Here is a 21,834-nt window from a genome sequence, read left to right as displayed (position 1 = left end):
TTTTGCCATGGAGGCTGTATAGTGGTGCACCTCATACTCATAAGATTCAGTGACTAAAAGTGTAACTCATCTTTATGATGTGGGTGTCGCCGTCAGACGTGAAAACATGTTCAGACATTAATTTACTCCATTCGAGAAAGCCAGTGACTTTTGTGCCATTAACGCCGGAGCAACAATTCTTTACCTTTGATACATAATAAAATAACCCGATATTCAAAGACTGGTGATTTAAAAATCTCAGTGGCATCATATTAAAAACACCATTATTGTGGATTGTAGTGATATTTTCAAAGTAGTAGATATATATATTGAATGTTTTCAAGAGGTACGTGAAATATATGAATGAACTGAAAAAGGCTCAAGGGATGATTATTTATGATTGGGCGAGATATCTTCATACCCTTAAAACGGCAGAGTCGATGTGTGTTTATGAGTAGGCATAAAGACGGTGTAATTAATACAAAATAGTTGGTAGATAAACGGTACCGTACCCTGCCGGAGAAGCCTTTTTTAATGAAACATTCGCCATTCCACAAAAGAGCAACTAATGCATTCTCGCAGCTGAGACTGCGACTGCAATTAATCTCAAGATGCCAGGGAACTGTAATTAAATCCTCAAATTGGTCTCTGTAAACAGTGCTGAAAATTCTTTTTCGTCATGAAGACTCATGACGACGTTCTTTCGCCTCTCCAGAATAAATGAAGGCACGGAAGGATCAAAAATGAGAAAGAATACTTCCTTCCAAAGGGGACGTTTATGAAATGTTACGCAAGGGTACTTCCATTTCGACCAAATAAAATGAAGAGGAGAAAGTCTCTCTCTCTCTCTCTCTCTCTCTCTCTCTCTCTCTCTCTCTCTCTCTCTCTCTCTCTCTCTCTCATTTTGCTGTGTTTCCAGTTTATAGACTTCAACCAGCTTTTGAAAAATTCAGTGAAATGGGAACTAGTTCTGTGTGCCATTTCGCACGCGGGACACAAGAGATATTATTTCATTAGAAAGCATTTATTTGAATATACATTTGCTTCGAAGAGTGAGCTGTTTATATAGCTAAGGAGTCATCCAGCCATCACAGCGTGTGAATATTCCAAACGTGTATAAGATGATGATTTGCTCAAATTTACAATGAAATATGTTATCTGGTAATTTCACAGCAATGTGCTCCGAGTCACGACTGCTAAATACTTGTGCTTAAATATGAGAAATTCATTCATTACGGACGTAACAAATCTTTGAGTGATTATCAGTAAAGGTGGAATGTAGTAATCAGTGTTACTTATGGCTGCCAAGTGCATATGTGGAAATTTGTATAAATTGCTAAGAAATTTTTGTCTTTGCATGTTTTTATTTGCATGTGTCAGTATCTGTGTTGCTCTGCTCCAAGACTAATCTGTACCTCTTAGGGCATAATCTTAAGTTGACAGCTCGATTTTTGTCCGTGCAACTTTTGACAATTATCATATGATAAATAGTTTATTTGATCTTCGTACCGTTGTATCACCTACGGTATTATCTTATGTCTCATTTGTATTCGTTATTTACATCTACTCAAGCTTATGCCGATGAATCAACACTTCATAACCTTGTTCACCTACCAAACAACCATTATCATAAGTATTCAATCTCGAAATCTAAACAAAGGTAAGATGAAGAAACAAAACATTCAAGAGATTAGTCTACCTGTGGATCTTTAAATTATTTGAATATACATTATTCAAGTACACACGCCAACTCTTATATAATTTAAACGCGCTTATACCTCATAACGTAAAAAAAAAAAAAAAACTGTGTTCGACAGTTCAGTACTTTAAGTCTTGGTGCTTGAACTGCGGGAAGAACATGTTACTCTTCCTTACCGTGGTTGGTACATCATCCAGCTATAACCAAAATAGTCCCTATTTCGGAGAAACTAGTTTGGTATGAGATAGGGCCAGCAAAACAACGTGCATTTAACTGCTGTGGTAGATCTAGATATTCCAGATCCTGGAATTTCTTCTCATTACAAAGACCCATTTGAGTTTCCATTTTAGATGATACACCTTGTTTCCTTCTCCCAAAATAAGGGCAGGCCAATTTTTCTTTGTTTTTCCTGAGATCTGAGCGGAAACCACTGGTTACCACCGTTTCGTCATTCAGGACTGTCCCTCAAACAGACGCTAGTTTTCGTTTGTCTTAACTATACTTGCTCCTTTCACACCCAAAGCATCCATTTTCAGATTAAAATTAGTTTAGGTTCTTGTCATTTAAATATTGATACCGTGCTTTACTTAGTCCTCATTTATGATTTACGTGGTGAATTCATTCATCTTTTCAGCTCCTGTTCAGTATTTTTGCTAAGCAATCCTCAATTCGGGCTCCAACGTTTTTCTTTGTTTTGTGAGCTTACATTATAATTTTTTTCATTTTACATTATTTATTGGCAATGAGAACTAATTGGAGTTGAGAAGCCTGGGGAGCAATTAGCTCACTGACAATTTTTCCCAAATGGGAACACTTTAGGAAGAACGGAGAAAATATTTACAGAAAGAATGAAAGTAGTTATTGTTTGTAGAGGCGGTTCACTTTGTGTGTTGATTTAAGCAATGAATATGAAACGAATTGATTTTACGTGAAGGACGTCCCTGTAAAGAACTCTGGACCTCATTGTAGAGATGTGTAAGTGTCATATTTGTTCACAGACGCTTAAGTGGTAGTTATCCCTTAAGGCCAGCAACGTCAGATCCACTCATGGATTAAAATCAATGATCCCATTTTAGGTCTCTGGCTTTCTCATTTCGAATTCATTGGAGTTTGCCCGAGTGTAAATGGATGTCTCGGCGGTGCGGGGACGGCGGCGGCGGCGGAGGTGGCAGTGTTGGTGTTGGTGATGAAGGCTGCCTCAGCCAGGGTTGCTATTGCTCTTGGTTCTCAGCTATGCCTCCCAGCGCTTGGCCTTTGGCCTAAATTCCATATCCTATTTCATTACATTCAGTTGAAGGTGGTGGTACTTGTTCACAGCCTGGCTTTTGCCCGTATATATTCATAAATTTATGTGTATCTGTTTTTAACGTAAAAACAAGAAGTATAAGAGTATTTTGTAATATATCGTCAAGTCTGTTACGTGAATGTTTATTTTTATTCTTAGGTTGTCATTTTCACGAACTCATTCCCCCCCTCAAGATACTCATTTGGAAAAAAGTTTACCTGGTTGTCATTTCTTCCTAAATGCAGTGAGTTATATTTCTTTAACTACTCCTTGTTGGGAGTGGGTAGTTGATATCTATACGTATTTACATACATCATAAATTTTACCTCTCTCTCTCTCTCCTCTCTCTCTCTCTCTCTCTCTCTCTCTCTCTCTCTCTCTCTCTAGGATATTCTCCCCTTTAAATCAAGAACTTGAGGTTAGGAACTGTCTTGTTTTAGGCAACGATTCTGCAGTGTGTATACTTAACGGAGAATGTTCAGGCTATTCGCTAGGTTAAATATTTAGATCCAGGGCAAAATATTTAGCGGGACACTGTGTCTGGTCGCTTTTCAGAAAAAATAAACTACACGAAGAGAAGTTTTCCGTACTTAATAATATTTAATAGTGGTTATTTTGACGTGCCATTTTCATTTGTATGGATGCATGACGCTTTTGTAAAAGAGCATCTACTGGACGTAAAAACCTTTTGATTTGGTAGCCTGTATATCTCTGCGAGGGAACCGTGTGGTAGAGGTTGAACATTACTCCAATTGGTTAACGAACCCACGGCATAATTCACGTGTTGTGTCGCGAGATAAGAGATTTGTTAGGGGGCCGTTATTAATGTTGGATGCTAGGATTACTGGCCTAATGGATGGCGAATCTGAGACATACATGTGCTTCCCTGTAAGTCTGGAATGATATCAGGTCTTGTTGATGATGGCCGTGTGGTGGTGCTCTTGTTTGTTTGATGTCTCCGAAGACAAAAAGGACACGAATTACACTGATTCTCTCTCTCTCTCTCTCTCTCTCTCTCTCTCTCTCTCTCTCTCTCTCTCTCTCTCCCCATGTGGAAACATTTGATATCACCAGTTCATTAAGGGACTGAAAGGAATATATATATATATATATATATATATATATATATATATATATATATATATATATATATATATATATATATATTATATACGTTATATTTATATACATATATATATTTCAGTTATGTGAATACATGATGGAATGAGCTAAGCCCAGTTGGCTGCACCATTTCCGAGTTCCACAAGGAACGTCGGTGCCCGCGCCTGCGTGTCGAACGGCCCTTAATTGCCAGAGAGATTAGTTGTTGACTTTGAGCTCAGGCCGATAAGATGAGTCCGTATTTGCTTATGCATCACGGGTATTTGAAGGTTTTCGTGGGAATTATTGACTCTGCAATTCTTATGTGTGTATTGACAGACTCGAGGTTTTTGCACCCGCATTTGATGAATGTGTGTTCGTGTCGTAACTAGAAAGTGTTGGTCTTGGGCGTTACTGGATAGTCCGATTTTGACCTTGTGTACTCTCCTTCAACTTCAAAAAGAATGGTTCTGATATCTACAGGAGAGTCGCAGGATTATTGGTTTTCTTTTTGTTTAAAATCACTCATCATCCGCCCTTTCGTATATCTGTGTTGCACTCGTAGTTTTTTGTATCAGTGAATTACCGTTAGATTTTTTAATGATTTCATCTTTTCACGCACGTTAATGCAAAGCATTGTTATTTGATTTCTTATTAATACCTTCTTGAACTGTAGAGGCAAACCTTTACGTTTTATATGTTGCTGTTGCGTATGTAACTTTGACATAAACCCTTAGCTGCACACATGCTCAAGCACCCATGCAATTTGTCAAAATTGTTTCATACAGTGATTCATGGATATATCGGGAGGCCTTTAATACCCTAGATACATTAAAGCCTAGTGTCGGAATAGGTTTACCTGTTCAATTAGAACACCTTGACAGGCGATCTTCTGGGGTGTCAATTTCGGGAATCTCTTCCGATTTGAAAGTGACGGGCACCTGTCATTCTTCGTACGGCCCAGGTTATCGCAAGACGCCCCCAGTTGTCGAGCTTCCTTGGCTTTTTAATGTAAGACGTTACGTTCCTCGATCTGTCCAACGTTTACATTGAATTGAGGACGCAGGTATGGTGTAGTTTTGTTTCAAATTATCTTCTGTCTTTCTAAGCTGATGTAATATTTTGTACTTGGAAGGTAGTTAGTAGCTTGACCAGGTTAAAGTGGGTAGGTGGGTATTTTGTAGGCGAGTTTTCCGAAGACTTTTGTCATCTTTAAAGGTTTATGTGACTTGTATTCCTCTTGGGGTTGTAGATGGTTGAGAAGAGACAGTCAGTAGTCAGTCAAGTGTGATGCATGTTGAAGTTGAAACGGCAGAGACGGAGAGAATTGTGCCTCATGAGTATCGGAAATCAATAATGAATGACGTGGAATGTTGTGGACCTACCTTTGGGTAGGTGGTGTTCGTGTAACTTTAACTTTGCGCATTTTAGCCAAAATTTTTAGTATTTTTTGTAACTCCGCCAACTCCGTCAGTGGATGCGGAGGTTAGCTGTGTATTCACTTGGGTCTGCTTGTAAAATTGTCTTTCTGTGTCTGTCCACAAATCTCAAAAACATAAGGATTGGATTTCAATTACCTTTTTTGTCCTCTCTTTTGTTTAAGGGTGTATATGGGATTAGGAAAATGAAATATATTTTACGATTTTACCCAGATATCCTAAAATTTCACAAGCTGTTTCCCTGAAATCTAGTAGTTTGGGATGTAAACCAAGAATTCGTTTAGCAGAGTTTCCTGTTCAAGACGAACTACAGGCTGTTTATATGTCGAAGTTTTGAGATATTTACGATGTTGCAAATAGTAGGCTATCTATTCTGACATTAAATTTCCACCTCTCCCGTTGGTTACAGATATACTAAACATGTTATGATAACTTGGGGATGGTAAATAAAGACGTGTGTGTGTAATTAATATATATATATATATATATATATATATATATATATATATATATATATACATGTATGTATATACTGTATACATATATGGAATTTCATAATAAACTAGCCAGTGGTATCCTTGGAATTATTTTACGTATTTCGTACTTAAAGTATAGTATACAGTATACTGGTTAAATTGGACACTGGACTAGCTATGTGTTGTGATCTGAGGATGCCAAGGTACTGTTGTTAGGCGTATGGTTCAATTATCATTTTATATACCTTTATAAAAGTTAATCTCTATTGAGAGGCTTAAATCTCCGTGCATTCCTAAGAGAAATATCAGAATTCAGATTGCATTGTATTCGGGGACAGTACATTGGGTCACCAAAACTGATGCAAAGAGTGTTAAGACTTAGGAAGAAGTTTTAGTCGCAGTAATTAATTTTTTACCACATCTGGCACGCCCAAAAAGGGAAAATTATCCATTGGTACAATGTTTTTCTCAAGTCATTTCCCCAGTGTCCTTTCTAGTGGTCCCTCTTCGTTCTCCGGATGAATTGAAAGAATTCCCGTCGAATTGCTGTTGTAAATTGCTGTGTTAGATTATTGTGTCCCGTATTTTACTTTCCCGCTTCTTAATTACATTCTTCAGTTGGTTTATTGGGTCATTAAATATTTTTGACGTCTTCCCAATTCCTATCAAACTGAGCCTTCCTTTAGTATTGGGTATTTCATTGTTTTAAATTGTTATTTACGAAAACCATAGATAAACGTTTTCTTTGGTTTTACTACCTGCAGCTCACTGAGCATGATCAACAGTTGCACTGCTGTACTGCCAATTTATGCTTTTTTCTTTAATTTTTATATTTAATCCTTTTATGAGTAACGTTATGATTATGCAAATGCCTCGCTATTAAAAGATATGTTTGACTTGTGTTTTTCGTGATCATGTTTAGTGCATTTAAAACAGGCCATGGAAGATAGTTTTTGAATATACCCCCAATTAGATTAGGTTTGTTAGTATAAAGTCATTGAGGATTTAATTTTAATAATAACTGCTGTTATACTGAAACCATAAGGGACGTTGATAGACAGAGGGATATGAATGAAGGATTATTGCGCCTTCTTACCGGATTTATAACGAAAACTTGAGATGGGAGAGGTGCAAGAAGTCTTGCAGGAGGTGCTACATTTTAAATGAAAAGGAGGCCAGTATGAAGGTTAATATACACATTGCGGCTGTATGAAGGACGTAGTAATGGTGGCGATAACGAACGCCATAGAGGCCCTATCTAACGAATAGTTAAGTAAATTAATGATTATCAGGAGTTTCTGATTTTATTTTACTTGTGACACTCATAGGTGCCATTCATTGTGGTGGGGAATTTGGTTATTCACTATATATACTGTACAGTATATATGTGTGCAAAAGTCTTATTTTTTCCGGGTTTTAATTCCTGTCGCTAATTTACATAATTCAATTTAGAGGTAAAACACAGATGTTCAATTGCCGTAATGAATATATCATCTGTAAACTTTTCCCAGTTTAAAATGAATGAAATTATGCATTATCGTTCTACTGAAAACGATAACATTTCAGGTATTGCAGTGTGGTGTACATTGTTATCTTTAATTTAAGGAAAGACTTGAAGATTTATTAGTTTGTTTTCATTTTAATTCGTATTGCTTAGAATTGGCACCAATTTGTTTAAATTTCACATGCTAAATAGGTCAAAGGTCAGTTAGGCTTTGATAGCAGAATCGCCTAATGAAATTCGTGCTTTCTGTATTGTCTATGTTGTCCTGTTTCCGGAATTATTATAAGGTATATCCCAGTTCCGTATTTTAAGGTATAATCTTAGTAACTTATAAGATTTTGTGGAAGATAAACGTCTCCCAGGGTTAAAAATAAACGCTTAAGGAACTCCAAGAGATTCATCAAGGACTCAAAGTGTAATTACCCACCGTTATGCAAAGGCTTATAAACCATTTTAACCTGAAGTTTACAATGATAATGAATAACTACTCCCAAAATTACGAAATGCCATGATTTAGATTTAATGCATCAAACCTCGGTATTAGAAGTAGTATATTCATTTAGAGTTAATAATTAGAGTGTTTTTGAGAGTCTCTCTCTCTCTCTCTCTCTCTCTCTCTCTCTCTCTCTCGTGTTCTTGTAGGAGAGAACTTAAACTTGACGTACAAAATTGTGATTGCAACTTGTTTTAATTTTTTTAAATTTTGCCACCTATCCATAAATGTGATTGGTGATAAAACTCATGTTACAGTTAGTTTATTGCAATAATTTTGTCTAATTCCCTCTTGGGAATATGGAATAAACTCATTTGAAGTATTTCTGTGTGGCGCAGAAAAACTCTAATCAACGCAAGGAAATTATGATACTGAAATGCTGTTAATTTTGTCTTGAGTATTGACTGTGAAAATCGGGAACCGTCAGTCATGAATTTAGCTCTTATCAATTATTGGGAAATAGTATTTGAACTTTGAGAAGCCCCTGGTGTTCATGATTTTCTGTGATTGAATATGACCTTTATAACTGGGTGTCGAGATTTTAACTGCTATTACTTATAATCATACAATGGACTTTCCTTTTGAGATTCTTGTTTGAATAAAGGATCTGAATTTAGAAAAAAATTGATTACTTACAAATTTGCCATAACCAAGCACACAGTTCAGCATCACAGCACAGCATAGTATGCCTGTGCAGAGTTATTTGGCTCAAATGGTGCCGTTTCAATTTTCATTTTAGCATTAACTTTTTTTTTCCGAGCAAGATGGCTCACTGAAATTGATATGCTGAAATTGCTCGGTATACAGCAATTATAAAAGTTTTTATTAGCGAATGTGCTTTTTGCTATTGTGGTTGCAAAACATTGTTGTTTGTTAGAGTGTGCGTAATTTTCCAGTGCTTCGAATATTTTTTTGGGGAGGCGGTGTAGGACGGGAGGGGACAAAAGTATTTATTTTCCAATGCCGAACGGTTAATCTAATTTTGCGTAGCACAGACTAATTTGATTTCATAGCGAGATCTCATTAAACGGGTGGCAAGGAAATAATCGTTTTCTGCAGCGATTGAATAACAAAGCCTCTTTTATGGCAGGAGATTTATTGAGAACGCTTGTGTATCTGTTGTCTTAGTCTTTAGATGAAATTCCCCTTAGAACTGGTTGTCATTCCTGCGATTTTGAGCTGCTGCCAAAGTGAGTGACCCTCACAAGTGATTCATTGAAATAATGTAAGGTTTGATTGGTTTATTCCGTTTCCAAGTACTGAATTAGCTACTGTAATTGGATTACGAAGTGCGTTACGCCATGAATACATTGTTGCATTCATTTAATTTGCCAAGATTTTTTTCATTTTGCTCAGTTGAAAAGTTGCTGTGTTTTCTGTATAATCTACTAGAACGTGGCAAAAAAGAAGTGAAATTTTATTTGTTAGGTTGAATTGCTTTGTATATAAATTAATTAGAAATGTACCATCTATTGCAGTTTTCATTGACAGTTGTGATGATAGCAAAACGAGCTAGAATTAGGCGGTTGCTGTGCCCATCTCTGATGTCATAGTACTTGATTGATATACTTGGTTCTTAACTGGCGTAACAACTCCTCATAATTGCGTGTAAATATTTAGATATGTAGCCATCTGTGTGTGCCTCTTGACTGAAGAGCTCATGTGGATACTTTAATGTAATTATCCTCAATATAATCATCGACTGATTATGACTGGAGTGGAAGACCCTTAAATAACATTTTATTTTGAGAAGTTCACCTAACTATTATATATTCTTGTATTGTGATGTGCCGCTGGTGTTTTCCATTTTTCTGTTTTCCCTTCGGAAAATGTATCCATTGATATTACAATTTATTAACCCTTGAATAAACTCAGTTTCAGAATGCTGGTTCATAAATTGATGTTAAGTGTATTGTAGTTCGTCGCCTAGTGAATTATACTCGTTGGCCGATTTGAATTTGCAATGTATATTTAACAAACGCGTAAGGAAAATAAACCCAAATATAATTGGCTGCTGAAATAAAAATTAGGATTAGAGATATAAAAAGGATTATGGAATGTAAGCATCGGTAAAATTAGTTTCAATTATTGTAATTGGATGAGGTTACGAAAATATTAACCGTTTAACGTTCTAGGTAACAACTCAACAGGGCCTGTGCTAGTTTGTGAAGCTTGATTATATCAGTAAAAATCGTCCTTTTGTATTTCCACTGTCTATGTGCATAATTGCACTCACTGAGAAGTTCGGATTGTATGATGAAACAACAGTCATATTTAGTAAAGTGTTATTTTTGTATGGTACGAAGATTTTTTTATTTCCTCAGTAATCAGTGAAATTTTTTATTAGTTTCCTACTTTAGGATAAATAAATATTTTTTTTAGCGCAGTGAACAAAGATTTGGAGCGTGAAAATATATTCTTAGTTTTGAAATATTAGCCAAATAGACAAAGACCTCACTAAAGCAGGAGAGTTGTGCATATTGGCGATATCCTTGTCAGGATATATATAAAAGTGAAATGTTGTAGATCTCCTTATCCTAATCAATAGTCATTTTAATGTATTTATGATTAGGATTCACTAGTGATCATCGTTCTTCCCATTGTGTAATATAAAATTTAAGTTTGTACTTAATTTATACACACGTACAAAATCACACACACACACACACACACACACACACACACACACGTGTGTGCGTGCGTTAACAAAAAGCATCGTTTTAATATTTTTAAGGTTATGGTAATGGATGATAAGTGTTTTTTGCTGTTATTTAGGCGGCGGCATCTCTTTTATTTCTGTGTTGAGGATTAGATTAATCTTAATCTCTGTTTTTTTCTAGAGTATATGCTGTTTTTATACCTCTTCCTTATTATGTTTTAATCTCTCAGGTATAAATTCCATGAATTGCTATTGGTTTTGATATGAAAAATAATAATACAAGTATGAAATTGATTTTCGCCAGTAGGATATTAATTTACTTATGACAACTTAGAGTAAAGGGAGATGAGATTCAGTGTTACCCTGGAATTGTAATTACAGAATCAAAGATGAGATCCTGTGCACAAAGCTTCCACTTTCGAAACCGCTTCATGTGTGTGTGTTTGCGTATGCAAATACAATATATATATATATATATATATATATATATATATATATATATATATATATATATATATATATATATATATATATATATATATATACAGTATGCTGTATATTGGTAGATAGATGGGCAGATAAATTTCAATATCTCTTGTTTTTCATTCAAGCTAAATTAATACTATTCGACCTTTAGTAGCCATACGCGTAGTAAATATACACACAGTATAATGAATTACCAACAGCATTCGTATCTCTCTCTCTCTCTCTCTCTCTCTCTCTCTCTCTCTCTCTCTCTCTCATATTAAATTTAATTTGACAGCAATAAAATGAATCTGTCATGAATATAATGAGTTCACTCATTTAGAAATTTATTTTATGCTGTTGCAGCTGGAAATATACGACTAGATGTAGCGGGAAAAGGGACTCATTTAAAATGAATGAAAAGTTTTTAGTCTGCTCCGGCGCGTTGCTTTATATGCCCTCATCGTATTTGCTTTTATCTGCTTATGTTAAATTGTACAAGCATTAACATGGAACGAACGCGGTGAAAAAAAATGAGGAACAGAAGAATATAAGGTATTGCGCCATGTTGCATGGTGACATCACAACTGACTGACTATGTTTGGGTTCTGCAAGGCGCCTAGTTCTTCATGCGCTGATGACGTTCTTGGCCCTGTTGATTGAGCTTTGCCTTAGTTACAATGCCTTGATCGTTGCTGAGCTTTGACTCTGAAAGTATATTACAGAGATCATATTTTGAACTTCGGTTGTAAATACGATACAGCGACCATTGTTTGAGCCTTGGGTTAAATGCATTGCGTCTATCCATTCATCGTAAGGTGTTAAAAAATGTTTCATGCATCCTCCCAGTTTGTGATATCCTTTTTATTTTTAATTGCATACTATTTAGCAATTCTCATTTCCGGTCAAATGTTTGTCGTACTTTGGTTATACTGTGCTGTTTTTGATTTACTGTATGTATACCGCTATTTTGCCGTTTGAACACTTACACATTTGAGTCTTATTGATGTTTAGGCATTCCATAATTTTTCTTAAAATATTTGCCAGTTTCAGACCTTGGTTTTTCCCAGCTTCATGTTTACAGCTTTAAATCTTTTCAGCGTTATCTTGGAAATATTTACTTTCGCTTTGTTTTTATTCGGCAGGTGTTGGTTTCTTTTTCTTTCGTTGCGCTGGTTGGAATAGTCTTAGTTTCTTTACCAAATAATTTTTTTTTGTTTCCGATGTTTATTGGCTGTTAAGGTTTCGTGTTAACAACGTCAGCATTTTTTCCTTTTCCTTGACCACGTTTAGTATTTTTGTATTTCCCTGTTGTTCTTACCAGTTTTTCAAGTGTTTTTTTCCCTGAAAATGCTTTTTGATGCAAGTAGTTTTATATTTTGCCATTGCGTCAAAGTTTTATTTTATGTCTTCAGTTTTTGATGTTTTTCCTTGATGATTAAAAGATTTTTGCCATGCCAACCAAAGGATATGTGATTTTTCATTTCCGTCTGGAGCTTTATGCGCTAGTTGGGCAATGAAGTGTGTTTTCTTTTTAAGTTTTATTTGTCTCAAGGCCTGCCAGACCGGATTTGTTTTTTCCGAGGAAGTTTCTCGTTTTTCCCCTTTTGAATGAATTTTTTAAAATTGTTTTTGGCATTAATTTTGTCACACTTAGAAGAGTGTATTCTTTTTTCCAATTTTATTTCATTAGTATCCACAGTCTCATGTTCTATTGAGCCCTTATTGTTTTATTTATGTTCTTTTATCCGATTTATAGCTTAATGCATATTACTTTACTCATTAATTTCCTTTATTAAAGAAGTAACAGTGTTTATGCTTGGTAAACCTTTTTTGATTTATTATAGTTTCTTATTTTTGTGGGCTGCACATACGGCTGACGATGTTATCTTTAAGTGTCAAGGTTTTTTTTCATACGACCACAGTAATACCGTTGAATATTTCGTCTTCGAGCATCCTACTTATTTAATGTTAATGGGTAACTTGTTTATTTTAGTTTATTGTTTGTTGCTTAATATTTTATGGTTACCTTTTGTGTGTTTGAGTGATTTTGCTCGCTTATGTGTTATATTTTATAACTGCTTTATTTTATTATATATATATATATATATATATTTATTATTATTATATATATATATATATATATATATATATATATATATATATATATATATATAGTAGAGTGTTCGTTGTCATAGATAATTCTGTTTTATTACATTGTTATTTTTAAAGTTTTCATCTAATTATTTGGTGTTCTCTTTTCCTTTATGACCAGAGGCCGTACAGCCAGTGAAAAACGCGATTGTTTCTCTTTTAGTGTTTTGTTTCCCTTTTAACTTCAGTGCAGGCAAAGGCTTCCAGGTATTGCATTGCAATTGAAGTCTTCCATTTTTTTATGCGAAAGATTTCCATTTTGATTTTGCATAACTGGCCATGACTTCCTTTTATTCGTTTTCATCCAAGGCTTCTGTTTCTTTAACATATTACATAAAGATTCTTATTTACTTTTGTTGTAAGGAAAGAACAGATTGATTTTGTACTGTCTTGCTCGCTCTTCGTCCTTTAGCTTTCTCTTGGTTTTAGAGTCACTTAATTTGGCATGGTAAATATAATCGCTATAATCTTCCCTGGAAAATGACACGTGAACACAGATATTAAATAGATATGTTTTTTATAGAGCTGAGAATGGGAGGAAATAATATTACCTTTGGCCTCACGTGTGTGTGGGACTAATCGTGGAAAGTTGAATAATTATACAGGATAATTTCATCTTATGCTTTGTGTAATGTCTGAAAACATTGCAACTACATATGTGTGGTATAAAGTGACCAGTAGATTCTACATTTTGGTTGCTGTATATTGAATTACTTCATAAGTTTGATCTGTTGGTATCAGTTACCTTTGCATCATCATTTAGTAGTGCATAGTCATTTGGAGGGCAGAAATCTCTTGTTCATGATTTACTTTAATAAACAAACCTTTTTGGTTCGGTTGCAGGCTGTATTCCATTTAATATCGTTACATTGTTTGGTCAGCATATTATAGATGCATATCTGTGATTTCCCACGAGCATTGATTGTTTCTCGTGCCAGTCCGCTCCCGCACGACTATTCTACTGCAACTGTACCATGCTCAGTTTTACCCAAAAACTATTATTAACTGTTGCCGTTTTCTAGCTATTCATACAGAAAAATATCTCTCCATCGTTTCCTCTATCACTGGGTACTCCTTTTATTCCTACCCGCCTGCCAATTACCTTCCCTTTAATGCTTTCTTCCAGCGCCACTTTTGACTGTAATTCTTTTACCAGCCAATGCAAACTTGTCTCGTCCTCTCTCTCTCTCTCTCTCTCTCTCTCTCTCTCTCTCTCTCTCTCAGCGCCATACCAGTTCGGAGCTGGCTGTCCCTATTTTCATTAGAGCGAGCACATTGCTTGCATTGACCAATTTTTCCGAAAATTTCCCGTTTGATGTCGGCCGCTCTATGACACATTATTGTGCCTTTGTCTGTGTGATTACTTTCATCGAGTTCGGACAAAGTTGGCAGTTTCTCCTATGTTAAGTTTCATGGTGTTTTTTTCATAACGCAAATAAGCTTCATATATGTTCAACTTTTTCTCTCGTGCGCTAGTAAAATTTCACTCTAATTGATAGTATTGTGGAAGCGTTTCTCAGATGAAATTCTCTCTCTCTCTCTCTGTGTTTGTGTATGTATGTGTATATATATATATATATATATATATATATATATATATATATATATATATATATATATATATATATATATACATACATACATACATACATACATACATACATACATACATACATACATACATATAATGCTACCTATTTCCCTTTGAATAAGTTTTTGCGTCAAAGATTGGAGATTTGGCAATTTTCTCCTTGACCTAAGTGGAATGAAACCTTAGTTTGACCAGACCACTGAGCTGTAAATAACGAAATCCTTACGTAAGCCAAATGCCGTATTGCTATCAAGGAACGAGACGGCATTGTAGCGCTCGCTGTAATTCATTCGAGAAGTACAATTCTCGCGGTCTTGGTGGTGATGAATAACCCCCATTTGTTTATAAAGTGGACGTTAAGTGACTTAATTGCGTCATTATTTGAGACTGAATGGCTCATGTGTGAGTCCTCTGTAATAAATGGGGAGGCCAGTTCAGAAGCTGATGCATCTTGGAAGATTCTGTGACGTTATTTTTTTTAAGGCGTCTATTTTATGATCTAAAGGCGGTTGAATAAGTTTAGTTTTAAGGCTGTGGTAAACGATTTCATTCTAGGTTATGTAAAGATGGGGGGGGAGATTTTAATATTTTTAGCTGTTTATATTGGTATTGAACGACGTTACTAAAATAGTCTATATATTCCAGACATCTTTATGCGTAGTTGATACTGCTGTTGTCGATAATGTTAGATGTAGATTTTTATGGATTTTCATCCTGTATATTGCAATGTTTGTAGCTCTTGATGTTCAGAATTGTAAATAACATAGTTCGGTCTTCAAACGATTACATGACATTTCAAAAGGGTCGACAGTTTCACTGATGATGCAAGATATCTAGATTTTTGCGTAAACATGTATGAAAGTTTAAATCTTGATTTTTAGCGTCAGTTCATTTCTTTTGTCTTTATTTTAAAAGCTTTTTCAATAGTAATTAAAGTTGAAAATTGCAACATATTTATATATCTTTATATTAAGGGCGGGGTTTTGCAAATTGTTTTACCTCAAGATTGTCAAGTGATTTTATGATTTGCTTGTGGTTTATACGTAACAATTTAAAATATTCCAGGGTAGATCATTAATTTGGGGCTGGGGAGGGGGGTGAATCTCAATGTTTTTGTTCTTTGGAAAACTGGTGATTTTACCATAATGTCTTTTGAAAGTTAGTTATGTTACTCTTAAAATGCCTTTTGTTGTGACATGAATACTATGATTACGGTCGTCTGCCAGTTGTTCGGGAAATTGTTAATTCTAACGGCTTTGATATTCGTCGTGAATTTACTGGTGGAACCTGCTGGCCGAGAAAGTCTACGAGTTTTAGGTTCCATGTTTCAGTTACTCAGGCTCTAGTGCCACGACGTACGGCTCTTCCATTTAATATTTTCCTGTCCACATAAATAGCATGCATGAGATAAAATGTACTCCTGTATTCCATTTTACTTTATAGATATTTGCAATGTTATCGTTAAATCCATGTAAACCCATACCAGTCCATTGCAAAATCAGTTTCGAAATGTCAAGGTATTTTAGAAGGGCAAAACTTAAGTTTATCATCATACTAAATTGTTCATTGTATATATGGTTTAACTGTTTTTATACCCTAGACTTACCACAATATTTTAATTACAACTAAATCTAATTCGATGAGGTGAGGTACACGAGTTGGTATGATGCTAAATTTAACCTATCAGTTTTCTTTGTTAGTATTACAGACATGTTTTGACATTGCAGTAAAACTTGCATTGCCCTAGCCTAATGGTGGTTTCATTTTGTTCCAGGTACGTACCTGTGTATGCCCATGTGTTTGAAGGCGAGAAATCCTCTCGGGAGAGATCCAGTCACGTCCCAAGGCTCATGCAGGTTCCAGTTGGCTCTGGCGGATGAACGGAATCCTGGAATCCAGAAAACTCGCGTGGCACCCTCTTCGAGCTGAGCCAATGCCTGTACGAGTGCTGAGATGGGAGGATTTAGTGGTGCTAGTCTGAGAGGGAGGGGGATTCTGAACGGATTTTTGCCCGAGAGGTTATAAGAGGATTTGGCCGGAAAAATGCTGCTTGTGATATTCTTGCATCTCCTCCCTCTCCCCCTCCCCTTTCCACACCCCTGCCCTCACCCATTCCATCAAACGTTCCTCATGCCACATGCTCTCTCTGTTTTGGTTCAAATCGGTGAAAAGTAGCTGTTTGTTGGAAGTGGTATTTTTTGTCGTTAGTATTGAATTATAATGTGTCGTCTCGGTGATTTGCACCTCAGGTTGGACACTCACTGTGTGGTTTATGAATTATGCTCTTCTTTTTTGCTATGTAAACTAGTTATTTTCTGGGGTTGTTCTAAATATGCTTTATTTTGGCACTATGATATGTGTCCGTGTGTGTGTTTGTGTGTAAATTAAACTGACAGTAAATTCCAAAATCATCCAAACGATTAAACAGGGAAGGTGATTCCATAATCGGCAACATTGTGCAACGTGAACTGAGTTCTCTGGAACAGGTGCATGCGCTTCTTTCATAAATTAGCATAGGTGACAGGGATTTTTGCCTAGTATCGAATTATTATGTGTATTAGCTTTTTACTCAGGACTTGTGGTTAACAGTAGATATGATGAAAAGCATCTTCTACTTGAACTCGATCGCTGATGGCTTTAGCGTTGGAGGCAAATCATTGTAGCATTTGTTGGGGTGGTGATGCTTTTAGCATAAGTTGTTTTTCGTATGAATTCTGGGATATTTTCCCTTGGAGATGAGAGAGATAGAAACCTTTTTTGGGCTAAATGGGGAGTTTGTTGGATTTGGTTAGAAAGTGGGCGTTAATTCTGTGGTTTTAGTTAGGTAACATTTCTTGTTATTTGGTTTTAGTTTGTATATTGTTGTTACTATTTGGTTGTAGATTGGTAATGAATCTCACTACGATGTGATTATAGTTTGAACTTCAGAAGCTACAGCGGTTCGACTACAGAATTAGTATCATCATTCCAAGATTTCAGTTTACTGTTCGTTTTGGAAAAAAAAACAAATATAGATGAATTATTACTTAACGCTCGAATAAGCTTATGGACTTGAAGATTTTTACTTTTCCAAAGAGAGTTGTAACTGGCCTAATAATAATAATAATGTTGCTGAGAATGATGATAATAAAATAGTGCCACTTTCTGGATTTTATAATGAATTACAAATGGAAAGAATTCACATACGTGACGCAAAGCAGAGTGGCATGAGAATAAACGTTATAGGATATAGCGTTAAATCGATCCTACGTTAAACCTTACAAGTGAAGCTGACATTTGGAACATTTTACATTAAAACAGTTGAAACATGCTCTACTTTCGAATATCCTTAAGAATAAACATGATAGAAAAACTCTGGTATTGATGGTCGTATGTAATAATTAACATAAGGAAAAAATTAAACCGTTGGTTTTCCATTAGAATAGATGTTCAAGAAGAAAAAAATGTATTGAAAGTCTTTTACTTTCTTAAAAAAAAGTGAAAAGAAAGTGAAACCGACTTTACCTTGAAAGTAAACGTTAAAGACGAAATTGTACTGGGTAGTTTCTAAGATAGAATTTATTTGGTAGAAACGAATTGCACTGTATGAGAGTTTCATTAGAAATAATAATGATCACTTGGAAGCTTCTGCGTCTGAGTAGATGTTTAAAGAAATATAGTCGGTGAACTTCTGTTATAATACGTAGAAAAAAGAAAAATTGTTCTGGGTGGTTTTTGCTTGAGAATATTTGTTAAAAAGTAGCACATGTTAGACTGTTATGCTATAAAGCACAGATTAAATGTCATAGGAAAACTGACGCTGGGTGGATTTTGCCTTTAATAAACATTAAAAAGAGAAATGTCACTGAGTGGATTTTACGCACAATGATTATGTGACCCGTCTCTTTCAGTCCATCAATTAGCACAAATCAACCTATGATTATTAATTGACACGGAGAATTCGTATCATGGGCGCTGCACTATAATGGACCCAGGGATTATGTAATTTCATAAATAAGCCGGGATCGCCGCCTGGCTCCGATTTAGCAGTTGGGATATCACGGCGTTACATTTTGCATGTTTAGTTATTGGTGGTAATTTGCATCTCACCTCACGGTTTTTTTTTTTTTTTTTTACTTTTGTTTTTAAATTTGTATTCCATATATCAGTGTTTTGATCTTTAATTTTTATTGGTCTGAGTGTTCTATATACGTAATGTTTTATGTGATTTTCTATGCATCTCATCTCGAATTCTTTGAGGAAAATTTACTTACAAGATAGAAAATTTGCCTGCGTAATTTCTGTATATTGTATGTGAATGTAACTGCTCTTCAGCTAATAGTGAACGTTTACACTGGAAAATGAGTGTTTATATATACACTTGCCTTTATTTTTATTTTTTTTATTACCGTAGCCCGAAGCTTCCTTGCATTAGAGCTTAAGGATGCTGTTTCTTTGCAAGTTTGTAGACTACATCTGTGCCACCTGGCCGAAAGTTTTCATTTTTTTATTGGTTAAGAAGATTAGTTAGTGCGAGACTAAGCATCCAAAGTTTGTTTTGACGATATGGTTTATTTCGTCGTTTATGTGTAGATGTCCCGATTAATTATCATTTCCGATGTTACTGCCTGGTTTAGTTTGCGAAGCATCGTTGAGCTGGTATTGTAAATTCAGTATAACGAACCGGTAGTTTTTATCGTGTTGAATTTCCAATATTATTTCCATGTCTCCTTTTGGACAATTTTGCTGTGTGTGTATGAATGTATGTATGTATATGTATTTGTATATAGATATATATAGATTATATATATGGTATACATTTATATACATATATGTATATTATATATATACATAGTGATAGAGAGAGAGAGAGATTTTAAGCTCTCTATCAGAAATGTTCTCAGGACGAGGGTTAACCCATACTGGTGATATATGCTGTCAAAACTCGGGATTTTTACTAATTTTTTCCATCTTTGAAAACCGTCGAACAGATTCATCAGATGTTGTGTGGCACAAGGGAGACGCCTTTGGCCTAGGATCCACTGAGTTATTTTCAAACGAGTAAATTATTTGATATTGGTTAATTACTTAATGTTTAGAGAGCATTGATTGTTTTTCTTTTAGTTTCTACTCGCGAAATCCCATTTTAATATTTTTTTTGTCATGCTTTATATATTTTTTATATTAATTGGATATTATATTAAATATATAATATACCTTAACAATTTAAATTAGAAGTAGTATTCATTTACATAAGGAATAAATGGTTGATATTATTATATATAATTAATGCTTGTTTGTGTAACAAACAATATAATTTCTAACTGGGAGACAAGTATATTAAGCCGGTTTATTCAAATACAGATGTCAAATCGAACCTAAGAAAATTGATAAATTTTTAATATAAGCTATGAAAAGATAGATGATTGTTTTTTAACCGATGCAGTAAAGGAATCAAGAAACTTCCAGTAAACCATTTCTAACTTGTGTAATTACTTCAAAACACCAACCAGTGAAAATGCAGTGACGTGTCCTGACCAGTTTAAAAGCGTTTTGTCTTTAATCAAGTTTATTATAAACCACAGGAATAACAGAAGCCATAATTAACACAGACAACCTACTAAGAAAGAATAATGACCCAGCGCACGTGTAGCACCAGGCATAATACTTTTGAATGTAAAATAAAAAAAAAAAAAAATTTTTTTTTCCTTTTTGCCAACGAAAATGGCAGAAATTGACCTGTCCCTCGGTAGCCTGTGATGGAATTATGTGAACCAACGTAATTATCGTAAAAACTGCTTCGGCAAACTCGATTTGTTAAAAACTGAAAGCGCCCTCACCCAGCGCAAATATACTGCATAGCAAAAATAGACAGACTGTTGCAAATAACAGATGACTTGCCGATAATTGCAATTTGCCTTTGCAAATTATGAATTTGATTGGAACGTGATCTGCATATGATTTATTAGTTGGATTTTGAATAGCCTGTCGTAATTACTAAATCTTTGTTGTGCGTAAATGCAATATGCGACGTGTTTTCACATCTCGTTGAAGCAGTAACACTGTCCATTGGAATTGTTATTATGATATTGAACAACATCATTAATAGCTTCATTTACCTACACAGGGAGCTCATCAGCAGCGCATCGAACGCGTCAGTTTACCGCTAAATTGCGTAAACTTCGGTTTTCAATTATATTTAAGTTTTTCCTTTAAAGTACCTCTTTCACTCCTAACTTTCCAGCGGTTTTCAGGTTGTCTTATTCTCCTCCTTACACTTCCTATACTCCCTTGTTACTTCCGAATTATACCCTTTTCAACCAATTATCGTCCTCCATTCTTTCTACAGGTCCAAACCATCTCAAAACAGTCTGATCTGTCCTTTCAGCTATGCTAAGCTTTATACCACTACTTCAGTATATCTTTAAACTTCTTACTCTTTCAGTTCTTATCCCTCACATAGCACACAAAGCATTAGTATCAACAGATTAAACATTTTCCTTCTCACTCATTCAGTGTCAACACATGACAGCCGTAAAGGAGTGTTGTCTCAACAGTTCCGTAGCACATTAAGCATTACCCGTAATACTGTATTTATTTCCAAATACCTGTATGAATCGTCATCTTCTATTAATCCTTGTTAACATTTCATTGCTCTGCCTTCTTGGTTTCCATTTACCTCCGCACCCGTAGTCTTGCTCACGTTATCTGTTAGTTATGTGCTCTGCAGAACGGTTTCAAATTCTCATTGCTTTAAAACTTTTATTCACCATCTCCAGTCAGTATATTTAATGCATACACACACACACACACACATATATATATATATATATATATATATATATATATATATATATATATATATATATATATATATATATATTGATAACGTTTTATGTATATGTATATTTATATCAGTTCTTTCCCAGTTTCTGTCACTGTTTTATCAAAAAAATATTAAAGAGTCACGGAGCCATAACACGCTTATTTTTGGAACCTTTCCAGCATTC

At 35.1% G+C, this 21,834-nt stretch overlaps 1 long non-coding RNA gene across 1 annotated transcript; it reads left to right on the top strand.

Moving 5' to 3' along the window:
- The first annotated feature begins 4,453 nt into the window (after positions 1–4,453).
- LOC136835126 (uncharacterized) lies at positions 4,454–18,543 on the top strand. The gene is made up of 2 exons (XR_010851987.1): positions 4,454–5,130; positions 16,620–18,543. It is a non-coding gene; the product is annotated as an uncharacterized lncRNA (long non-coding RNA).
- The last annotated feature ends 3,291 nt before the right edge of the window (positions 18,544–21,834 follow it).

This window comes from Macrobrachium rosenbergii, chromosome 55 (assembly GCF_040412425.1).
Source record: "Macrobrachium rosenbergii isolate ZJJX-2024 chromosome 55, ASM4041242v1, whole genome shotgun sequence".
NCBI lineage: Eukaryota > Metazoa > Arthropoda > Malacostraca > Decapoda > Palaemonidae > Macrobrachium > Macrobrachium rosenbergii.
This window is presented reverse-complemented; position numbering and strand designations above follow the sequence as displayed.